Source organism: Fukomys damarensis, unplaced genomic scaffold (genome assembly GCF_012274545.1).
Source record: "Fukomys damarensis isolate Sample0158 unplaced genomic scaffold, DMR_v1.0_HiC HiC_scaffold_32, whole genome shotgun sequence".
Classification (NCBI taxonomy): domain Eukaryota; kingdom Metazoa; phylum Chordata; class Mammalia; order Rodentia; family Bathyergidae; genus Fukomys; species Fukomys damarensis.
This window is the reverse complement of record NW_022900944.1, coordinates 24,837,610-24,858,011: the sequence shown is the minus strand read 5'-3', so window position 1 is coordinate 24,858,011 and position 20,402 is coordinate 24,837,610.

The following is a 20,402-nucleotide window of genomic DNA, read 5'->3' as shown; positions in this document are numbered from 1 at the left end:
ACCAAGCCATATGAAGTATGTAGCTAAGTGTTAACTTTTCTTTTTCACTGGAGACACTTTCCTTTTTTGCTGTCTTACTTCTCTAGAGGATTGGAGGCAAGTTGGTGCCAGGAAAAGTTGATTATGTTGATTATGCATTTTATATTACTTTATGTGCATTTTTGTGTCTATACAGATTTTGTGTATACATATATGAACACACACAAGGGATATGTAAAGAATGCACACATTCACAATTCTTGTCTGTTGGGACAATACAATAAAATATAGTATGCATCTTAAGATGTTGTATCATAGTAAATACTCAAAAACATTAGTTCCTTGGAGGTAATCTTTCCATCTAGAACAATCTGCAATGGCTTTCAGTTCGTGACTATTTTTGTACAATTCAATATAATTGAATATTTCTTTAGAGCTTCAAAATTGTCTGACCCAGTATTGGCAGGCTAGTGATTTATAAAAATTACATGGTTTATTCCTCTGTTAGCAGAGTGTCTATCTTTCACTCGGTTTAAATCCAAATGTGGGTGTGCTATTAAAAACAGCAGGAAAAGTAATATCAATTACAAAAACTTAACATGAATAATTTTTAACATGTAGGGATTTTTATATTGGCCACAGACAACTCTAAAGGTGTTATGTTTTCTTTCTTTTCTTCATCTTTCTTTCTGTCTCTCTCTTTTCCCTTCTTCTTTCTTTAATCTTATTACACCAAGAAGCAGTGCTTTTGGAATGTGGGAAGATCGTGAGGTCAATATACCTGGCTTGCTGTTAGGAAATGGTGGCAGGTCCCAGAAGACATGTCCCTGAGGACATGACTCCAAAGAATTTATATCCCTCTCTGGCACCTCTACTCTCTCTCTCTCTCTCTCTCTCTCTCTCTCTCTCTCTCTCTCTGTCTCTGCTTCCTGACCTGCTTCCTGAGGTGAGCGATTTTCCCTCCATCATGCCCCTCCACCATGTTATCCTGCATAGAATCTAGAAGGTTTTATGCTGAAATGTAAGTCAAAATAAACTTCAAGTTGTGAGTATCAGGTATAGTGTCTCAGATATGAAGAAAATGACTAATATAATTTTGGAACCAAAAGTGGGTGATTGCTGTAACGGATGGTATGGTTCAGAAGCCTTTGAAAATGTTTTGTGGGAGGAGTTTGGAAAGGTTTGTAGATAACCAGCAGAAGAAATAGCTCCAAAATGCTGTAAGCTTAGCTTGATGGGAGATTCAGGTTGAACCTCAGAAGATGAGAGTGGTAATAAAAGTGTACACTGTAGACTAGGTTCAGAAGGTTTCCGTTAACAGCAAGGACTACACTTACAGTTGGTAGCCAGGCCATACGTACCATGTTGGCAGAAAATGTGTGTACATTTTGCTCATGTTCTGAGATAGATTAAGGGCTGTAGTCTAATTAGCTTGGTCAAAAACAAAAACAAAAATGAAAAACTCAAAGCAGCCTAATTCTCAGGCTGTAGCATGGATAATATTTGGTGCTGTTATCCAGGTTTATACTGAAAATCAAGAACAAATAGCACAGCTCTGTGATTTTTAAAGTTTTGAATTATCAGGAAGTAAGTTGCTATAAAGTCTGAGGGTTGGAGCAAAGGAAAACCTGGTCAATTAAAGGATTTGCATTAAAATGATGCCAATTACTTTAAATCAGGACAATAGAAAGGGTGCTTTGAAGACATCCTGGGAAAAAGCAAGATCACATCATTTACCTTGTAAAAATGAAACTATCTGAATTGAGAAGAGAGCCTCAGGGCGCCCTGCTCAAAAATGGCCACCTAAATGGTTAGCTCTACAGAATTCTGTTGAGTGTGCAGCTACCCAGGCACACAGAGGCCTCTACAGCTATGATTCAAGAGGGGATGGCTACTGCTTAACCTGCTCATATACAATGGCATCCTCTACATAGTGCGGGTTTTAAAAGCATGGAAAATACAAGACTTGTAGAAACAACAATGCTTCTGATCAGATTTCAGAAGAAGACCTCGAAGGCCAGGCAGTTTAGCCTTAAGAAAGAGCACTGTGTGAAACTGTGAGTGAAGTTGAATATGCAGTGGAGACCTCAGGAATTTGGAGAAGCCAGGGATGTGGAACATCTATAAACCACAATGAGTGAGCAAAGTCACTTCGAGAAAGAAGTCATGAGGGATATAAGCATTGGCAATGCTTTAGGAATGAGATCACCCAATCTCTTTGAAGCTCACAACACATCACAGATTGCCCTGGGTGTTGGACATGGACATGATTTAATGCTTGCTTGCTCTGTAGGATATGGTCTCGCTTTGATCCCACTGATTTCTATCCCTCTATTTTCCCTTTTGATATAGGAATGTTTTCACTGTGCCATGGTATGTTTCTAGTATTTAACTTTCATTTTAGTTTTACAGGGGCTCATAGCAAATAATTTGACTTAGTCTCAACAGAGACTTTGTACTTGGATTTTTCAGCAATGTTGGAACTGTTAAAACTTTGGTAACTCTTACAGATGCACTGAATGCACTTTGTATAAAGGATGTACATGAATCTTGGAAATCAATTGTGGAGGACCTCATGAACTCATAATTGGGATTTTAAAGGGTGATTGCAGGGCTGGGGATTTAGCGCATTAGTGCCACTGGCTGCTGCACAAGCCCAAGATCCCAAGTTCAATCCCTGGTACAAAAAAAAAAAAAAGGTGATTGCATTATAGGGACAGTATAACTGGTTTACTATTAGGAGATAGAGTCCTGTCAGAGAAGACAGGTCACTGGGACTGTGAGTTGGAAGAGTTTATCTCCTTTCTCAGCACCCAACTCTGCTTCCTGGGTGTCATGGGGTGAGCACCTATTCTTCTATCATGTCTATCTTCCATGCCATCCTGCCCTATAGCCATTCAGCAATAAACTGAAAAATGAGCCAAAATAAATATCTCCTCCTTTAAGATACAGGTGTTGTGTACTTTGTCAGTGTCAACAAAACTGACTAAACAAAGCTCAAGATGTAGTTATTATTATAATTATTAAAATTTTTCATGATAACATATGTGGAATCTAAATTATGCAACTCATAGGAGCAGAGAATAGAGCAGTAGTTACCAGAGGCTGGCAGTAGGGTGGCAATGGGTAAAGGAGAAATTGGTCAGCAAGTACACAGTTTCAATGAGAGAAGTTCTGCTGTTCTTTTGTTTAGCACAGTAACTGTATTTGATTATAATATGATGTGTATTTCAAAGTAGCTAAAAGAGAGGATTCTAAGTGTTCTCATTAGAAAGTATTGCTAAAGAGGTGATGTGATGGATATGCTAATGAACCTAATTTGATCATTTCAAAGTGTTTACAGTATATGTATCAAATTATCACATTGTATCTCATAAATTTACAAATGCCAGATTTAAAATGCAGTTATACCTACACAAGCCCATTGTTAAAAATACATTTAATACACCGATACTACCAACATTCCACTTTAGCATACACAGCACCATAGCATATTAATTTTTTACCAAAGTAATCTCATGTCTGACTGGGAGCTGCTAAACATACCAAGAGAATACTATATATGGTAGCTTGGGAAAAGATCAAAATTTGAGCTGTAATTTCAATTTAATTTGTATTGCATTTGTATCAGCATAAAGTTGAAAAATCAGAAGTTAAACAAAATTAATTTTTAGACATACTTGTCAATAAAAAATAAAACTTCAGAAAATAAATGAAAAGAAGTAATATATGAGGGCAATAAAATGACTAGCTACAAAATAAGTTTACAAAATCAACAGAGACTTTCAGGACTTTGCTAGAAAAAGAAAAAGGAAAGTGAGATAGGGCCAGGGATTTAGCTCAGCAGTTTCACTGCCTACCTTGCAAGCACAAGGTCCCGAGATCAATACCTAGTACCAAAAAAAAGTAAGAGAAAAATGAATGAGATCTTTGTTGAAGTACATTTTTAAAATTTTGAGTTAAAATGTAATTTTATGACATAACTCTACCTTACTTTACAAATAATTTTGTGTTCAAATAATTAGTAATAGTTATTTTCAATACTTTTATTTTTAGACTCCTGAAACACCTATGCTTCATCATAATCAACTACTGAAGTCCTAGTCTTAAACTACAGAGATCTCAGATTGTCGAAATTGCAGAAAGATACATGCTCTGCTAGTCTTCCATTGTCATGAATCGTCTTTTCAGTTCTCCTTGGATTTTGGATTTCATAATGAATTTCCCACAGGGCTGCATCTGTTGGCAAGTTATGAAGGAAGACAAGGCATTGCCATCTCCAAATAGCTGTACTTAGAGGAGAACTCTCCTTTCTTCTCAACAAGAGGCACATTCACTGGAGGAGACAGGCCAGTAGATGTGAGTCAGGGTAAATCAAGGGCAGCCTGATATTAAGAATATTGTTAGCTTGAGTAGATGTATATATTACCACTACATCTCCAGTATTTTTAAAGCCTAGAAAATATTTTATCTCTACACCAGTGAAGATGGAAATCTCTTTAATTTTAAAGGAAAAATAAAGTTTTGCTTTCTTTTCTTTTCTTCTGTTTTGTTTTGTCTCCTTCTTTCTCCTTTCATCCTCCCCTTGTATGAAATGAAGGTGCCTGAGAAACTTGCAGAATCTAAGACTTAAGCAGGACTTGAGGATTTTAACCCTGCCTTCTCCTTCTTATAAATACCAGTAAGTCAATAAATAACTACTTCATCTCACACAGTCAATGAGTCTGTGAAATGAAAGTGCCTAACCATGGCTCTATGATCGGACAGATCTCGGTCAAATTCCAACACTGCCACATTCTGGCTGAGTGAATTTAAGCCCCAGTGATACTATTTCTTTCTGCCACAGTATTCTTATTTGTAAAATAAAAATAGCAATATTCAATATTTATTATCTATGGAGTTTGCTTGAATTAAAAGCAATAATGTATGCAAAATTCTTAATATTTTACAATAAATATTAGCTATCTATTTAGTAATTCAATTCTTAAGATAAATAGCTCTTTGTAATCTATTCTTTAATGTAAATATTTCTACTGGATGATATTACTTTGAAACACTTTTGGATATACAAAAAAAAAACCCAACGAAGGATAATCTAATTATAGGGAATACAATGGATCATGTAACTTAAATATCCAGAGTGAGTTTAAGTATAATTTGGTCAAGGTTGTGACTTATTTGTCTTTATTTGTTTGTTTATTGTCAGTGTCTTAGCTCAACTTGCTTCTGTTTTTCAGCCGAATACTCAAATGTTTACTTCATGTTTAAAAAGTAGCTGTAATATACAGCCATATAACCCTCAATGCGCCAGTCTCATATAAAAAGTGGCAAGATGCCCTAAACTCGATGTTTGTGTCTCATAATGTTCTGAAGGAGATCACTATATTTAAAATTTCAAGGCACAATGTTCATTTGCCTTTTGAGTGAACCAAGTGGAAACCTGCCTTATATGTTCAAAGGAAGCTAGAAAGCTATGGAGGTAGCTATTGGCTTCCGATGCTATTAAATGACGCCCCCCAAAATACTTAGATAAGATATGATTAACCCACTTGTTCCAACCATGGGCCTTGCCTTAGAACTAGAGGTAAGTTCCTAAGAATTCTGAATTCTCTATTCAGAGACACAGGAGGAAATGGAGGACTTTGGAAACATAGGTACATGAATGGCATAGCATGAGGGCAATATTTTCAAATACATTTTATATTTATGTATTAACAGAATATTTTCTGAGACTTCCACACTGAGTACTCACAATTGCAGGAACAATTTGTAGGCTTGATAAAAAGAGTTCTTCTCATACTGATGCCTATACTTCAACTTAACCATTAATGAGCTGCAAGGTTTTCTGTAACTTACATTGTTCCCCTGGGCATCAGTGCTGTCCCCTGTACAAAAGGAAGCTGAACTATATAAACTCAAAATTCTTACTATTTCCACGTGTATCTGTGAACACAATACATTTCTTTTATAAATGGTAAAGATGGTTGTTAAGCAATCCCTCAACTTCTGTTCTGAAAATTACACAAAATAACACAAGCTCCTTTTATCTTTCCTCACCAAGACTATTTTCTATCTCTTTAATCTTTTTGTTGATATTCTGTGGACCTCCTTCACTTTCTCCTCATTCGCTCTCTACATGAAATCTCTAACTGGAAAAAAATCAGATAGAGATATCAATCACATCTCCTAAGCAGGGTAAGTAATATTTAGTATTATTTAGTATTAGAATTGTGAAATCATTGTACTTAACTAGCAATATTTTTGCTTTTTGCAAATTTCCATCATGATTATGTAAGTTATTATAGTACATTTTTAAATTAATTTACTGTTGCAAAATTTAAGTATAATAAAATGTTATTGCTATTGTACATTTACTAACTGATGTAACACAAACGCTTACAAGTAAATAGAACCTTAATACTGCTCCAGAATGTCCCACATGCCTCCTTCCAAGTCAGTCATTACTCCTACGATGCTACCAAGAAAATTGTTTCCATTTTTCTCATAATACATTAAATTTATCATTTCTAGAACTTCATTTAAATAAAATTATACAACATATGCTCTTTTGTATGGAATGATAGTTTTTTGTAAATGAAATCTGAGTGATTATACTTGCATATATTAATTTCTGTAATCTTTATTCAGTCCTACAGATCTATATGTTTATTATTGGGCTACTACTATACTGTCACTATTTCTGTAATTTTATAATGTCTTGAAATCAGCTATTTGACACTGCCTGCTTCAACATTCTTTTTAAGCTTATTTTTGCTCTTTGAGTTTTTTGCCTTCCCCTATAAATTTGAGAATGTAGCTGTTGATAACTGTGAAGTAAATTCTATCTGGGACTGCTCTGAGCTTACATATTATCAGATAATTGACATTTTCCTAGTACTTAGCCTTCTAATCCAAATTTAATCTTTCACTATTAAAAAGACAAATAAAAATCTTGAAATTTCTCTCCTAGCCTTGTTGCATGAAGAAGAAAGGCAGAATTTAAAATGCAGTGGTACCTTGGTTATAAATTCAATTCTCTCCACAATTTGGTCACAAACAGAACTGAATGAAATTTCTCCATAATGTAAACTTGAACCTAACCCTTGAATTTGATTCAGTTTTTGTCCAATTCCTTTTGTGGCCAGAACTGTGGAAAGAATCAAGTTCATGAACTGAGGTGCCACCATACTAGCAGTAGCTTTTGAAAGAGAGAAAGAAAAGGAATCTAGACATCTTGAGGTATCTCCAATTAAGAATGAAAAATTAAAAATAATAATCTAATATAGAAAATAGTAATTTTCAAGATACAAGCATTGGATTGGTTGATAAATCTAAACAAAACAACAAGGTTAAAGGAGAATCATAAAGAAAGATGTTTGAGTCATTCTTCACATTGATAAAATATGATAAAGGAAAACTAAGATGATATAAATTATCTGAGAACCATGTATCTTGAAGTAGGCAAGGGGTTGGACTATTTAACTCACTTCATCTTTTGAACTCACTAAACAGAAAAGCCTTAACTGAAACTAAGACTATCAACAGTTAGGAGATTTCTTCAGGAGGTCACAGAACTAAGGGGATAAGCACAGAAAGTATGTTTCTGATTTATTGAGTCTCTTTTCCCAGAATACTTTAATTACTGTGGTTATCAACAAGTGCTGCAGATGTTCAAAGAGAGTGTGTTATGGCTTGCCTCTAGATGTCACTCCTAAAGCCTGATGTGGTCAAAGGTGGGACTTTGAGAATGTGGCTGGATCCAGTGTGTGTGACACTGAGATCAAGGATGTGCTGCTGGGATTGATTGACAGTGTGACGCCAGGATTAAGGATGCTCCACCCTGCGTGTGAGTGCTACCAGCCCTAAGGTTGGTAGCCTGGATAGGATAAAAGGGACAAAAAGAGGATCCCTGAGGCTACTTGCTGCTTGCTTCTTTGCTACTTCACTGTTTTGCTGCCTTCTGTCCACTATGAACTGTTTCTCCCTTGTGATGCCCTCTGCCACCCCATTGTACCTTGGAGTCAGCCAACTATGAACTGAAACCTCTACAACTCTGAGCCAAATAAAACTTTCCTCCTCTAACTTTGGGTGGCTGGTATTTTGTCTCAGCCACAAGGAGAAGTAACCAAGACAGAGATGATAAGAGATGATGGAAGAATATTTTTTTATTTAGTTGTCCCAATACACTTATAGAATAGTTTCTACAATTAACTCCTACTTTACAATAAAACCGAAGGAAAGAGAAATTAAGGAATTATCCAAGATGAAAAATCTGCATACTAGTGAAATTAATCTTGGATTCACTGTCAGAGCCTGAATATCTGTAACCACTGTGACTATGAAGTCACTCTTGGCAAAAGTACAAAGAAAAAAGACTAACTTATGTGGGATTGAAGTGTAGGCCGATCTAAAATTTGTAGCCCCTCCACAAGAAGCAATGAGAATCTACTAAATAATTTTTGCAGGTATGGATAAGAGTGGCCAGGATGATGTGAAAAGCGTAGAAATGGTCCAAAGGGCTATGATAAAGCTGATAAGGAAGTTATGGCTTTCGTCTAGAAGACAATTGATTTTTTGGCTTTTTTGTTTTGTTTTGTTTTGTTTTGTTTTGGTACTGGGGATTGAACTCGGTGCTTGCAAGGCAGGTAGAAGACAATTGAGATGACAGGTCTAACTGAAACAATTGTAAGTGAATGAAGTTGAAAGCTCTTTAGTAGCAGTCTAAGGGCAAAATGTGTGGGTAGAATAAAGTATAAGAAACCCATGGCACTAGCAGGATATTTAATGAGAGGCATTACTCTGTGTGGTATGTGGATGGAATCATTAGAAATATACCTAAAATGCCTGGCCTAAAGTTTGGCAGGCCAGTATTCTGCTTGTTGCAGCAGATTGGTACTGAGGTACTGTAGGAAAGTGAATAGAACTTTTAGTTTGAATCTTCTATTAACTTTCTAGGTAATTCTGGACAAGTTCTTTTTCTTTTTCTTTTTTTTTAACTCTGTTCTTCATGCAGAAACCCAACACCTAAATGTCAAGAAGTTTTGAAGAAAAGTAACACTGCATGTATGTTAGTACCATGCATATGAGAAAGAGGGCATGTGACTGGTATAGTTGTCAACTTGGAATATTAAACTGCTTTCTCCCTCATAACTAATGCTCCAAACTGAAATTACCCAAGTATTTGAAATGAAGACATAGCTTGACCAGTAAGGCTGAAATAGCAAATGTATTCACCAATCACTAATTAGTCTGTGGTCTATTCTCTCACAGACTATGATCTTGCAGCCTTATTCTGATCTCTGAGAGAAGGTAGAGAAAACATAGGAGAGGAAACCTGCTCAGTAGGGTCCAATAAATTGTAATAAGTGAATGATTGGGGATTATATTCTATATGATGCACACATACAAAATAATTTTTATTTTCACTGTAAATTATAGAACCTATCCTCACCAAGAAGTAGGGTATCCAGAAATGATGGCATAGTAAATAAATCTTGAGAATGAATTATTCTGTTCATTCCTGGTAGCACTGTAAGAAATTGAGAATTTTAGAAGCAATATTATCTGGATACTAAGAAATAGAGAGGTACAGATGTGATTTAGGATATAACTAATTTTTTGCTTAATATCTTGCCAATATTTATTATTTCTTACAAAGAGAATTTTCCCAATGTTACTTTGTTGATCTGAAGAGAGTAGGTTATGAGTTATATTAGTTTGATTTATGGAAATTTGTATTGAGTTAATGAACACAGGAGAGGAAAATTAAGAGTTTTCAAAGGCAAAGCGCAAGGTGGATCTTGTAAGAAAAAGAAAGTAACTTTGAATCTAATACTGTTTTCCATTGTTCCAGGTTTCTGTAGTCAGAAGGAAATTTTAATCCCCTGTGTCAGTCCGGGTAGTTAGGATCACTATAATAAATCAATATAATGTTTGAGTGTGCCAGTGTTTCTTGCAGAGAACTGGCCTTGATCATACAAATAGAAATGTGGATTTTAGAAGTTAACACTTAGTAGGTTTGGTTCATACAGCTTTTGTCTTTAATTTAACAAAAGATAGGAACTGTTGGAAATAACAAGGTAAAAGAGAGAGTCTCACTATATTTCTTCAAACCCTTATAATTAAAGGGACATAAGTCTCTTATTCTGAAATATATTACTATCAGTACATTTTTAAATGCCCAAAAAGGGCAGTTTATAAAGCACAATGGTATCAAATCAGAAAATTTGTAAAAGAAAATCATGAGATCTGTGAATTCAGCATTGGGTTGGGAAACAAGATGAGTAGGGAGAGTGTTACAGACATAAAGAACATAGATAAAGCAGTAGAAGAATAAATGTATTGAGTGTAGTAAAAGAGTAGAGCAGTACATTTCTATTTATATTTAGGGAATTTTTACCAGGAAGTCTTAGGACAAAAGTCAGTGTAAGTTTCTGCATATATCTATTTGAGATAGAGGAAAACAGTTCATTTCTCTCTACTCACACACATACCACACATTATAGGTTGCTTCCATAACCAGATGCCTGGGGAATTTTCCCCACAAGACAAACAATTTTTCAGTGGCAGACACCAACTGGGTGTGTTATGATTCAAATCAATTCTGATATTATCTACGTGAAAATAGTGTCTGATCTCAAGGATGGAGGGCTGAGTCAAAGACTGCCTTCCCCATTTCAGTTATGACTTTTGTTTCCAATCGATAAACTAGATTTAAGTTGGGGTCCTCACAACATTCCCCCATGAGTATCTCTCAAAACTCAGGGAAATACTTATCTTATATTTACTCCTTTACTACAATGCGTAATTTAAAGCATGCAAATGATTAGCCAGCTAAAAAGATAGGTAGTGGGTGGCCTGGGAGAGTCCTGAATGCAGAATCCTCTATACCTGCACTGTTGGGCTGCACTGTCTTTTGGAATGTAAATATGTTTCACCAGCTAGAAGCTACTGAAACAGGATTTGTGGGTTTCCTTGTCCATTGGTGATCAACCCATACCCAACCTTCAGCACTTCTCTCCAGCCACCTATGATAATCTAAACCCTTTCCAAAATCACCTCATCGACACAAATTCAAATATGGCTGATGGAACTCGATATAAATAACGAAAGACACTTCTCTCAACTTTATAGTGCAAAAACTGCTCCAGAAAAGCCACATATGTTAACCAAGAATGCTCCTACTGTGTGCTGTAGTCACTCAGGAGTTACCAGGGTTCAGGTTTCCTGTGACCCAGGAAATGTGAATGAAAACGAAAATGTATACAGTACAGTCATCCCTCTATGTCTAAGGGACACTGGTTCTAGAAGCCCCATGAATACCAAAATTCTCAGTCCTTTAGCCGGGGGCGTGGTGGCACACGCTTATAATCCCAGCACTTGGGAGGCTGAGGCAGGAGGATCGCGGTGATTTCAAGACCAGCCTGGGCTACATAGTGAGTTCCAGGTCAATCTCAACTACATAGTGAGACCCTGTCTCAAAAAACTAAAATAAAAAAAAAAATTCTCAGTCCTTTATATAAAATGGCACAGTATTTGACGAGAACTCCACGCTACTACCCCTATATTATAAATCATACCTAGACTACTTATAACACCTACAGCTATGTAAAGATGATATAAATAGTTATTATGCTGTATTATTTATGGAATTATGACAAGAAATATGTCTGTACATGATCACTATAAATATAATTTATTTTAAAAATATATTCAATCCATGGTTGGTTGAAACCATGAATGAGGAACCCAAAGATACAGAATACCAATGGTGTTTCACAATATTAAAAAAAAAAAGACTTTTATTGGAATATGCAGGCTTGGGAAGGTAGAGTCTATAGTATGATTCTAGGACTTCACTCAAACCCAGATAACTTGGAATTGTATATAGTGCAGGCTAACATTTTTTGCATCCCAAGAGCAGGAGTGATTTGAAAGAAACTACTGCATCATTCTGTTAATATGTTATATCTAAAATGCCACATCAGTATGACCACCGGTCAATTAAAAATACAAGACTGATTCTTTTAATTCTTTGGGGAAGATACCCAGCAGGGGGGATAGCAGGGTCAAATGGGAAGTACAATCCTAGTTCCTTGTCTCCATGCTGATTTCCACAATGACTGTACTGATCTACACTCCCATAAACAGTGATATATGTGCATCCATGTTCATAGCAGCACAATTCGTGATAGCTAAAACTTGAAAGGAGCCCAAAGGCTCATCAACAGGAGACTGGATTAAGAAAATGTGTTTTTCTTAATAAAATGGAGTACTACTCAGCCATAAAGAATGAGAAACTAGACACATTTATAGCTAAATGGATGCACATTGAGGTGATACTCTTAAGTGAAATAAACAGGACACATATGTGCAAATACCGAATAGTTTCTCTAGTGTGAGAACCTGAAAGCGTAAATAAGGACTAAAAGGTATAATAGATAATGTGAAATAAGGAGAAAAGGTGCAAGGAGAAGGGGAAATGGGATGGGTAGGGGAAGACAGAAATGGAGTTAACACGAGAAAAAGAAAAAATGGAAACAAAGTCTTTGTAGATGGGGGGGAGGGGAGAAAAGGAGGGCAAGGGAATGAGGAAAAATAAGAACCAAGATGGATTATGTAGAGGTACAAATTTCCATGGTGAATGACACTGCATTGTATACCTTAAATGCACCAATAAAATTAATTAATTAAAAAAATAAAAAATAAGAAAAATAAATTCCAAATAAAAATACAGGGCCGATGTTTGAACCATAGCAAGGATTCTCAAGGTAGATTTTTATAGCACTCCCCATGAATAAGAAAATCTGACTCTCTATATTCCGATGGACAAAGATCCCTCTACTTCTGAGTTTAACACAGATGGATTCTAATGTTTTAGGAACATTACACTTAAAGTTTGCAAGTAATCTGTGCTGCTACTTCCTTCTCCTTTCCCATGTTGCTCCCATTCACCTAGGGTGGCCTAACTTTATAGAAAATGCCTATGAAACTTCAATCATCAGTTTAAATACTTGCTTTTCTCGGAAAAGTTCCTGAGCTTATTCTGATTGTAGTTTATTTTCCTTCTCGATTCTTACTTGCTTTGTAAACAAGAGGATTAATACCCTGCTGCATTTGAAAGATGTACTCTTATGTATATCTCCCTAATGAGTTCAAATATAGTGAAAGGCAGAGTGCCAATATTTTTTATCCGTTCATCCCTGGGGCTAAGCAATGCTTGGCATATGTGTAGTCTTTGCTCAGAAACTTACTGAAAGTTTCCTTCAGCTACTAAGAATTTTCTGCAAGTAGTTTTGCAAGTAAGTGAAATGTTAAAAGCAAATGAGCCTAACAGGGTTTAAAATATAAAACCAAAATTTGGTTGGAACAGTCACGAGAAATTCATTTAAATATTGTATACTCAGGGTTCAGTAATGGTAAAGACCAAATCTATAACCACGTTTTTCTTATTCAAAAAGTATTCTTAATATCATAGCATTAGATTAAAGAATTACCATTATTAGTCACATTTATTCATGAGAGGTAATTTGATATCTTACAAAATAAGCCAATACATGGAGTAACCTCTTACTGTCTAATTTTTCATAGATGAGCTCTTGCATACTTAATATCCTTGGAGGTTATATTTTAACATAGTCTAATTACCACTTTCCCTTTATTTCTATTCAGTTTGACACAGCCACTTTGCCTAAAATAATTTAATATTCTTATGAATGAGATAGTGTTAAAACTAGCCTATAACATCAATTGGCTTTATTTATGCCAACAATGCTAGTGAATTAACATACTAGAAAGTGAGAACAAATGGCCCTTAGAGGGAAGCGAAAATGTATTCTTCACAATTTTTTATATATCTGAAAAAATTTTAACATTTCTAGTTTGAATACCACACATCTGTACTAGAAATCTGGGTCTTCAGTAGTCTAATTGGTATGAATAAGAAAGAATTTTTTCATCTCTTTTTTTCTTCTCTTCCATCTTTCTTTACTCATCCAACCCAGGAATCATGCTGCTTGATTGGTCCCAAGTGTTTTGGGCAGGACAAAGTGTGCCTGATGAATTATCATGTGGCATTTCTGCAGACTGTGATGCCGTTACACACACTCACAGGCAGCTGGCCTTCACACAGAGGTGGTCACATGCACAGTTCCTGGAGGGTGACATTTACAGCTGAATCTAAATACTACTTCTTTCTAGATGTGCAGTTGTGGATAAGTCAGGTTACTTTCCCTTAGCCTCAGTTTCCCAACTTATGCAACAGTTTACTAACAGTACCTACCTCATAAGGTTGTCAGATCATGTGGACAAAACTGAGATAAACCATGTCAAATAGGTATTTCAATGTGGAAAACTTTACAGTAAGAGCTCACATGATAGCAATTGCTTATTATTATTACTAGCATTGATCTAAATTTTATACAATTGTTTACTCCTCTTTGGTGAGCATCATTTAATAGAATTTAATAGCAATGATCTATTAACTTTAGGGTCTATAGCAAGATGTTTCAAATGTCTAATACACTTTATAAGACTAACCAGCCATTTATAATACTTATTCTTTCTTTCCAGGTTTTAAATCTAATCCTAGTATCAGCACTCCAAAAAATGACATCCAGTAATCTTATCATAAGAAAGCATGTTCGTTAATAAAATATTGGGAGCAAGGCAAAAACACAAAACAGACAAGAAAAAAGAAGAAAAATATGATCATGGTTACTATCTTTCATCTCATAGTTAACTATCTTACTGGAAAAATTTGTAATCTATTAAGAGCCGAAGCTACAAGAAATAACTATTCACAAGATCACGATGATAAAACACTGACAGTCTTCAGTTGATATTTATCATTTCATTCTCAGGATGTTATTGCCAAAATATTTTCCTTGGCTGAGGGTAATTCATCCTCTGGCAAATGTGGACACACTTTGGAGTGGCCAAAAGTATATTGATTTACAGATTTCATGTTTTGTTCTATCTCTCACTGCACAATTCGTCCTTAAGTATGGACATTCACACTGCTTCTGCAGGATGACCTCACTGTGCTAATAATGCAAAAGAACAACGCTGCAGTCTGTCATGTCTTCAGAAAGCAACCTTAATGAAAGAAATACAGGTTTCTCCTTCTCATAGATGGACTCTGATCTACTCATGTGCTGACTTTAATACTCATTCCAGGACTCTCAAATCTGATTGATGATGTCTTTGAACAGTTTGGAAAAGGATAATCAACCACAAAGCCCAACTTGAGGCTGAGCTGAATATCAAAGCCTAAACATTTAATGTGCTGTGATTTATACTTGCTGAAAGGTTTAAGAAATTTAGACTGACTCTGCACATATCATAATTTATAGGCTCAAAATTTAATTTTTATCACCCAAAACGTTTCTGTTTGTGGAAAAGGACTTGCCACCTGACCATTGGTAAAGAATCAGGTAATATGAGGATTGTGTCAGTCCATCATTGAATAAAATTTTTTAAACAATAAAAAATATATTTTACATGTTATTAATATTAATTATATATGATTATTGGTGATCATGGGTCAAATCTTTTGATCATTTCGTGATTCATTGAATGCACTGTGAAATATTAAATGCAGGGGTTTTTGGAATACATATATAAAATAGAAAGACTTGTGAAATGCTTGTAACATAATATATGAGGGTAAGGACAATAGAAGATTTTAAGCCTGCTTTTATAAATTCAATTGACAACAGAATGTCATATGGATATTACAATTTCAACTTCAAATTCTCCAACCTTGCTGTTTTACAAGCACATTCATTACATAGTAATAGAGAAATTCTGTGTATTATATGTTTGTGTAACAACATATAATTTATCTTTCCAGAGAACATACTAGACATTTGATATGCATAATTACCAAATTTTATTTTCCTTATGAGCTTATTATCTCTGGTTAGGAAACAAGTGGCCTAATTCTTACTTTCAACTACCTAAAAGATGATTTGGAAAGAAAATTGTTTTTCACCAAGACATTACTGTTATCTGATGACAGGGTAGTAAAAAAAAAGGAAAATTAGTCTCCAGGGAACTGCAGATTGAAGTCTGTAGTTATCACAGCTCTTATTAGGTACATAAAAGGGCTAATGAGTTCATTTCTGAGCTGCCTCATTTTCCCAGGGATGGTGAGTCACCAGAAAATGTTCTAATAACAGAGGTAGCTGTAAAGGCACCTGTGTGTTCCAATGTAGATTCATGTGTGGTCCACTTTGGGGCACATTTGTCTCCCCATATGTTTCAGCCACACACAGAGATGAGCTCTCATCAATCAAAAGCTTCTTGTCACCATGGAAATGTTCATGCCACACATGTCATAGACAGCACTAGAGCATTCTAACTCTCTATTCTTGATTAGCAGTGAAATTATCATTGTAATCCACTGTGCTCTTGATGATTATGAATTTTTTATTGTACTTTGAGCATTGATGGGAACTAAAAAAAAGCAACTGTTGAATGAAAAATATTGTTACTGAATAATAACTAGGGACATTTAGATAATTCAGAATTTTCTGTTCTTGAACATGATTTTCCATTCCAAATTCCCACAGCTGCACAAAAGTCAGTGAAATCTATCACCTAATGATCTTTTTGTTAAAGCATATTAAAACATCACCTAAACTTCTCTTTCATACGAAATACTGGAAGGATGTGTCTGATCTGCTCATAATACCTAACAGTAATTTGATTAAGATAGGGCAAAAATAATATTTTTTAAAAAGACAAGGTACACGTGGAGATGCTATATTATTACTTAAGAAAACTGATGAAGTTTCTGTACTTAGAAATTTGAAATGGTCTCCCTCAGCTGAGGGACCCCTCCTCGATCCATTGCCTGTGTCTTTGAGTACCTTCCATTCCAACTGAGGGTAGTTTCTGGTTGATTCTAACCCTTCATTCCTTTCCAGTGGCCCTGACCTGCACAAGTACCCTCTTGGTTGGTGGGAGTTTTGCTTATCGCAGTGATTTTAAAGGGACGGGAAAAAAGGCAGATTGCTTCTCACCTTTCTCTGGTAAGGATAATTTAAGCAACATTTTCATCACCACCATTATCACCTCAATAGTAACTATTGTTCCATCATACTATGTTTGTACCTCAAACTAGATTATATTCAATCTTTAAAATGTTTTAATAAAGTATAATATTTCTCCTTATTTTTTTAATTTTAATTTTTTTATAGTGCTAAGTATTGTCTCGCAGACCTCAAGCATACTAGGCAACCTCTTGACCACTGAGCTGAATCCATATTCTTCTTTTAATAACAAAGGAAAGGTCCAAAGAAGTCACATCACATTAACAGGCAAGAGCTTACAAATGTATAATCCGACGAGTAAGTCTCATAACTAAGTATCTTTTGCAACGCTTGGCGTTGCCGTCTTTTTAAATTTGTTTTGCACTCTGAAAAAATGTTACTCTTTCTTCATCCAAGAAAAAAAATCATGCTTTAGTCATCCATAAAAGCAATGGTAATCCTTTCTTAGCATGTCAAATATTTAGCGTGTTACTTTTTATTATGCAATTTCCTCTTTTCTTCTCTCTTTCCATATATCTATCACTTTTGCTTTACTTTTCTCCTCCCCACGGAAGGAAATGGCCTGCAGAGTCTCCTTGCATATCCACAAACACCCCTCGCACTGTTGGTACCTGTTTAGAAGCATTGTCTCCCCTATGTAGGGAAGAAGCTTGTGTCTCATTCATCTTTTCTCCTTGTCACATGAATCTCACGGATAAAGGCTTCTCTCTCCCACTCATACATCAGGACATGTGCATAGCAAGTGGCTCAGGACTGACAACTTCTGGAATTTGATTTCTTAGCACCCTAAATATCCAGTGTTACCCAGTGGGGAAAGTAAGTATAGTTCGAAATCAGCGATTCTTAAAGAGATCTAGATACAAGAAAAGACAGAAAATCAGATATGAACTTGCAATGTAATATGCTGGCATTTGAGAAAAGAAAGTTTGCCCTGAATATGTATGGAAACTGAGTTATGATTCCAAGAGTTGATAATACTTCTTCCTAAAATGCCATGGAAGATTTACCTAAAACACTTTCTCCAGGGCAGCACAATAAGGCCTGTCATCCTTTTCCTTTTAAAAAATATTTTCCACTTAAGCCACTTAGTAAAATACCTCATGATGTCCAACAGTGAAGGTATTAAAGTTGTTTCTTATTTTAGTTAGTGCTTTTTTTTTCTCACTTCATTACTACTCTGAAGGCTTTCCTATAACATGCCTTACGCAAATCAAAGGAATATTTTGGATGCTATTTTTCACCCTCAGAAATTCTTCATCTTACTGTGACACTTTAAGGATCACCTGGTGAATAGTGCTGATGATATTCTATGCATGAAAGAACATTCGCTGAACACATTGTTTCCAGGAAAACATCAAAGATTTGATGCTACCCAATATATTGTATGCTGGGTTGCCTGAATTACTGCAATGCTCTTATATTCAAAAGAAATGTCTGTAATTAATCTATTGATAAATAATAGCATTACGTATCCTACTTGCTGTTAGTTTGTCCTTCATATAATCCTTATGCAGCTGTGTATGCACCATAATGCCTAAATATCACCACCATCGCTCTGCGTGCTGCTTTGACCCTAAGGCCTCTGCATTTTACTTGTCCTCTGCTTTTTTTTAACCCCAGATAAAGAAGTAAAAGCATTTTACTTTACAGGCAGCTGTAAGATCATTATAGATATTTTAACTGCCAGATATTTTAACTGAGAAACTTTAGATGCCACTAAAAATACAATATACTTCTCACCCTCGAGTTGTGTAAGTCTAATAAGAGATACAGAGAAGTAAACAAATCATTACAGAGCCATGTGACTAGTGATAAAAGTCCTATGGGCACTGTTTCATGGGCTCATCTTGAAATGAACAGTTATCTATTCTTGTTTGGAAATCAAGGTAAATAATATCAGGAAAAACTAGAGGAGAGAGAGAAAGACAGAGAAGAATATATAGTATTTCCACAGACCTAAACATAATTAACTTACACACTAAACCCTTACTACCTTCTCCCTCAGAATTTTACCTTTACACAAATGTAGTATAATTTTAGAACATGTCATTTCTGAAATTAGGGCCTTTACTTAGCACAAGCATTAGAAAAGATGCCGCTGAGGATACAGGCTACATACTTTACTTAAAAGGAAATAAAATGAGAGTGAGGATTTATCTATAGCCAGAAAAATCTGAATACTAGAATCCCTGTCCTCTAACCTGGGAAAAGTTACAGAGTTTGCTGGACCTCAGCAATGATTTCATCATTGTAAGATGTCAAATGAGGTGATACTTAAATATAGATGCCAATGAAGCAGTAAAAAGCAGTATACAATCAGCATCTAGAATCATATGGACATGAATCAAATGTTGGCAGAGCTGACAAGTAGCTGAGTGACACAGGTAGATATTGTACATTGTGTTTCTGCATAAAAAGCAAAACAAAGCACCAAAGGTGGAGGTAATAATTTAGGCCACTCCATAATATAGCAATGAGGAAGATATCTTGCATGTAAAGCACAGAGGGTTGTGGTACAGTATAAACTAGCTACTACTAGGGAGTGCTTACTTACTAGTAGTAGTAGTAATGGTACCATCAGTAGAGTAGAAAGAGCAAGAGAAGAGATAGCTTTGTGGCTATTAGGAAAATCAGTTTAATATTCTAGGATTCTGTGAGCATATGTATCCTACTCCTTCATAAAATTCAAGTTATAACAAAAGTATTTTTAGCTTTAATGATGAATATGCTGCCTAATATATTATGTGATGTACAATCAAATTTGAGGAGTTCTGTGCAGAAAACAAATGTCCTCCAACTGCCAGATAATTAGAGGGATACTCTTAGCTCAGGAGCATTTCTAATCAAGATTCTGATTATTCTAAGAACCAAATGTCTTCGCAGCTATCTAATCCAACTCATTCGTTTTTGGCCCCTCAAGGATTTCATGATATATTAGGGAAATGTCAGATGTCACTTTCCGATTAGGGTGGGATTCAATGTACCTTACACAGGGAGACAGAAAGCACCAGGATTCACAAGTAAGTTAGAAGGTTCTCCATGGCTCACATAACTAGAAGACACATCCCAAAAGTCTCCATGACAGGCAATGTATTGAAGGCTCACAACACACCGGTGACAGATGGGGGCTGTCACTGCTGACAGCCAGCCAGCTGCCTCCAGCAAACAAGCAGGGGATGAAAGATGTGAGATTGGGAAATAAACATGTTGTCTTGGGCTTATGGAAACTGTGCATTTTCCATGTAAAGGGCAGTGTGTTTGCAAGCAATGGGTGATTTGTTGATGCATGTAAGCCTCTATTTCTAGGAAAGCTCTGAGTCCAGTGGAGATGTCAAAACACTGCAAGTTCCACTGCCTGCCTCGTAA